General features: G+C 34.5%; 1 non-coding gene across 1 annotated transcript; it reads right to left on the reverse strand.

Annotated features, from left to right (window-relative positions):
• Window positions 1-1,187: 1,187 nt before the first annotated feature.
• Window positions 1,188-1,260, reverse strand: trnak-uuu (transfer RNA lysine (anticodon UUU)). Its single transcript has one exon. It is a non-coding gene; the product is annotated as a tRNA-Lys (tRNA).
• Between the last annotated feature and the right edge of the window lie 4,272 nt (window positions 1,261-5,532).

The following is a 5,532-nucleotide window of genomic DNA, read 5'->3' on the forward strand; positions in this document are numbered from 1 at the left end:
GAGGCTGTGAGGAATAGATGCACTTTTTGGATCGTTCCTTAGACAAAACATTGGAAAAACATCTTTCCAAGAACATTCAGTAGACAAAAAACTCCAGACAACATGAGTTGTGGAAAATCAAATGTGGCCTAGGAGCTTTTTACAGCTTTATACTGTCTGTGCCATTGAAGAGATGGTAAGTCTATCCCTCACAGCCTCGTTGTCATTCCCATTAAAAATCAAAGATGACGCAACCGTGAACAAGGTCTATAGAATGTCGTTGTGCTATTTTAGGCTAAGCTTGTAGTCTCACCTATGTTGAAGGGTTATGGCCAAGTTCAGAATAGTATACTACTCCTACTACTATTTCCGCAAACAGCTATTTCTGCCATATACTGCCGCCAATTTCTGCCCAATTCAATGGCTCAGTTTCAAGAAAGTTCCAGAGCAGCTAAACTCGCTTACAGCATCTTTACGTTTTGGAAGGCAGAGTTTACATTGCACAGTAATGTTTAAGCCATTTTTCTCTTCAATAATTCTTTTTCATGATTTCAAGCTCGATTACACTTCCTATAGCACCATCTAGCACTTTGCGCATACGTCAAGCAGAATCATCTAATCAGGAATCATGATCTTGCCTAGAGACTGCAATGACAAGCTGTAAAGCGAAAAAGAGTTACATTTAGGGTTGTTCTTACCCAAAACCAACTGGATGTCTTCATAAGACATGGATTAAACCACTGGAGTTGTGTGGATTGCTTTTATGCTGCCTTTATTTGCTTTTTAGAGCTTCAAAGTTCTGACCACCATTCACTTGCATTGTATGGACCTACAGAGCTGATATATTCTTAGAAAAATCTCTGTTTGTGTTCAGCAGAAAAAAGAAAGTCAAACATCTGGGATGGCATGAAAGTGAGTAAATGATGAGAGCATTTTCATTTTGGAGTGAACTATCCCTTCAGGCGTCGCATATTGCCTGACACATAACAAAATGCTAAATGGCCGACAGTGAGCGCTCGACATCTTACCCTCTAGAGGAATACAATGTTGCCAAATCTCTTATAACGAACAAATTTAGCAATTACATCGTAATGTAAAACAAAATGTACAAGGTGCTGGTCTAACTGTACAGAGATCTGTGCGACCCTGTCTCGCAGTTGATTGCTTCATTCGCTTAATATCGAACACGAAAAATCGAAAACTACAGCCGCCCGAACAGGGACTTGAACCCTGGACCCTCAGATTAAAAGTCTGATGCTCTACCGACTGAGCTATCCGGGCTTCGGAAATGTTTTGTTAATATGGTTATTATATAGGTATACTAGTGTCTGTAATGCTTTATTTTTAGTTTTATGTAAAGCTTAACAAAATAATTTTGATTACCAGCTCTTATAAATGTTAGGTACATTTCTTTCGTATGAAATAATTATTGATACGTGGCTACAAAGGAGCTTTAACATCGGCGAATACAAAACAGAAGACAAATGTGTCCTAACGACTGAAAAATATTTTTTAAAGGATACATTTTATCGCCGTTCCTTTTTCTTTTTCTCTTTTTTTTTTTTTTTTTTTTTTTTTTTAACATTTTAGCAGGTTGTAGGGGTTAAAGCACTGGTCTTGTAAACCAGGGGTCGCGAGTTAAAATCCCGCTGGGGCTACGTTGCATTTTGAGATGGGCGTTCCCACTCTGAAATTGTATTAGAAATAAGTATACAACAATATCGACTGAGCAGTTCCGAATAAAACTGTTGAAAGAATAAAATACTATATCCATGTTAATCAGACTTAATTTAAACGCATCACTTCTGATTAAAAAACAATGCCACGGTATACTGCACACATAATAGTTTTAATAAGACAATAAATAACACATCAAAACACAGAGTTTTAAATAGGATATCTATTAACATGTATTTTCTTCCATATTCTATTTATCTTCTAATTAACAGTCTAACAAGAATGGCCTGTTTAATCTGTTTCACAGATAGCCATTATTATTGGTTTTAATGGCAAACGCAATGCTTCCCAAATCTTGGTCTTTATTTGAGACAACTTCTGTACATCAAATCACTGTTGTGTTTATGTGCCACATCTAATGAACCCTCTGCCTATCACTTCATTAACTCTGTCATCTCTTTTTTGCACCTATTTATTGTTTATAGTTTGGCTTCTACGCTGAAAAAATAATTTTGTGGAGAAGTAATTATAGCAGAATGATTAAGTACATTTTCTTCATTGAATAAGTTAAAGCGTGAACATCAAAACATTAAGTAAATTATATATTTTTACTCAATTCAAACATGCAAAATTAAATGCTCCAGCTTATAAGTTTATGACTGTTTGTTATCTTTATCATCATCATCATGTACCAATCCTAAGTAGAAAACTTTTCACTGATAAATAAAATAAGTACATTTTAATCAAAGCTGGTTTCTCTTTTTGCAAGTTGATTTACACTGTTTTTATTGTTGATATTGTTGTTAAGTTTGGTAACTTCTTGTTTCGTGCAGTCTGAAGTTTTCAACTCAAATTTAACCGTACATAAATAGTTTCCGTCATGGTGTTTTGTGCACCAAGTGTTTAGGTCTGGGTGCTTAGCTCTAAATCTTGTTTCTATTGCCATTAAAGCAAGGTGATGTTGTCTAATAATCTACGTGGCATGCATTAAGCTTTCCTGTGGAAGGCTTTCCATGCACATTTCAAGTCCATTGAAAATGCTCTGAAATGTTAGAACGCTTTTAAAAGCATGGCTTAATTCAGTGCTACATTGCTTATGTACAATGTACAAACAAAGAGTGAGTAAAATTTACTTGAAACAGAGTATTGCAAAGCATCTTTACTCAAGAATTTCTAATTCAAGCCACCAAGAACTGTGTAGCCTTTGCTTGAAAATATGGTCTGTTAAATTTACTAGCAATTTCTGCGTGTTTCCAAGTTTTTTTTTTATTTATTTATTTTTTTTTTTGCTGTTGCACCTGACACTGTCATTGCCATTTCCATAGTTACATTTACCATATCAAAGGATAATTTTTAACAGTTATAATATGGCATTTGTTTAGGGCAATAGATGGCGCAAGAGGAATTTAAAAGTTGATGTAGGACACACTTTCGGTCTTGAACTTAAAAAGACCAGTGTCAACTTTGGGGCTATGCATTTTAATATCTTTATATAATATTTTTTTGCATCTCCTTACAACAGTTTTCAAGAAGCACAGTGTTTAATTTAAAATGTCGAAGTTTTCTCCTTTTGGCTGAAAATGTGACCTTCGCACTAAAGATACTTGTCTAATTTTTCATGGCACAATTTTCAGTTGTCTATAAATCTGTGTGTTGGATTTATTCTTGGGATTTAGCCAGGCATTAAATGGAGATTCTATGGTATTAATTATAAAACAAACAAACAAAAATGATAAGGCTAAAAGAATAAATAACAATATTACTATTAGGCTAAATTAACTATGCAGTTGGCTACCTTTAAAGTATTGATCTAAAATGTTACAAAAATAATCGCAAGATTACAGCACAGACCGTACTTTCAACTACATATGCTATTGGAAACTACTTCATATTTTTGCAGTTTACTTGAATGAGTAATTTCCCCCTCTAATGCATCTGTACAAATATATAACTATAATGAACTTTTGTTACACATGCTATTTACCCAACATGAATAAATAGCAGGTTGAATAAAACTGACAAACTAATATTCTAAGATACACACCTCAAATAGGGTAGCTTTAGTAATTCAACAATTAACGCGTCATAATTTAAATACAGCCTAGTAATTTCAGTACTTCAGCAATTACTTTTACATCACACATGGTTGGTGAATGGATTTCCAAAGAATTGCAGGTGTTGGGTTGGGTTAAGCTGGAATTGCAATGATGACCACGATATTCAAGTGACCATCCATGTCCATGTGGACCTAGGATGGTAAACTGATGTTATCAATCATATAGGCTACCTGCCTTTATTCCACTTTAGTATTTTACTCCTAAAAGCAAATGTTACTTAACCTCTCGTAGTTGGGGTACAACGGGGCTTAAAGGCACTTTTGATGTTATTTTCTCCCAAAACACTAAATAGCAAAAAAATCTAACACAGCACTTTCCCAAACACCAATTTGTCACTTTGCATGGCAAAATTTTCCTTAATCATGATGTCATCGCATGCAATATCTCAAGGTTGTTTTGGAGTAATTTGATCTGAAATGATCACATTTTTTTCAGAGAAAAAATACTTGTCATTTTCAGGTTTGTTCAAGGAGTTAAAAAGGTTTTGCAATAACTATCCAGTTAGTAAAAGGATAGGGACATTTCGGGTAAAAAGCCTACTTGTTGCAGGGGCTAAAAAGACACATACAATGATGTTTTTCTTAAGTGGGGGGAACAGATTTTTTTTGAAGAATGTTCAAAGTGGGCTCACATTGACTGATCCAATCACAATGAAAATGCATTTGTATAAAGAATACTTGAGATGTTATGAAATACCAAATGTGATTGAAATTAGCAGGAAATGATTAACCCTTTTATGAAGGGGTTATTTTGAATAATCATTGTCTTTATTTTATTTTTTACTCAAAAAAGCATTGCTGTCTCAAAAGTATTTGCATAAGTTTTGCCCAGTAACTATTGCCCATATCACTACAATCCCCCGTTACTATGTTTTTCACACAAACATGATAGCATACATACATCACAAGATGTATTTTTTTTTTAGATTGTTTGCTCATCTGCAATATGTCCAAAGATGTTTCCTGTCTGATGTATAGACATTCAGCAGATGTCTTTTTAGAATGTATGTAAATCTGCTCTGTTAGAATGCAATGATTTCACCCCAAAATTAAAACAATTCTCTCATCATTTACTCCCCCTCATGCCATCCCAAATGTGTTTGACTTTCTTTTTTCTGCGGAACACAAGCTAAGCTTTTTTTAGAAGAATATTTCAGCTCTGTAGGTCCATACAATGCAAGTGAATGGAGACCAAACCTTTCAAGCTCCAAAAATCACATTAAGGCAGCATAGAAGCAATCCATGTGATTCCAGTGGTTTAAAATATGTCTTCTGAAGCGATGCAATCACTTTGGGTGAGAAATAGTTCAATATTTAAATTTTTATTCAGTTAAAATCTCCCACTTTCACCTTTACTTTCAGAATGTGAAAGTGGAGATTTATAGTAAAAAGGGACTTAAATATTGATCTGTTTCTCACCCACACCTATCATATCGCTTCTGAAGACATGGATTAAACCACTGGAGTCGTGTGGATTACTTTTATGCTGCCTTTGTGTGATTTTTGGAGCTTGAAATGTCTGGTCACCATTCACTTGCATTGTATGGACCTACAGAGCTGAAATATTCTTCTAAAAATGTTTAGCTTGTGTTCTGCATAAGAAAGAAAGTCATTCACATCTGGGATGGCATGAGGGGGAGTAAATGATGAGAGAATTTTCATTTTTGGGTGACCTATCCCTTTAAACCTGCTCGTTTTATAGATTCAGAGACAGGGTTAATAATGCTTTTATTTATTTATTTTTGTTCATACCTTTCAAA

The sequence above is a fragment of the Myxocyprinus asiaticus genome, chromosome 7 (genome assembly GCF_019703515.2).
Source record: "Myxocyprinus asiaticus isolate MX2 ecotype Aquarium Trade chromosome 7, UBuf_Myxa_2, whole genome shotgun sequence".
NCBI classification, from domain to species: domain Eukaryota; kingdom Metazoa; phylum Chordata; class Actinopteri; order Cypriniformes; family Catostomidae; genus Myxocyprinus; species Myxocyprinus asiaticus.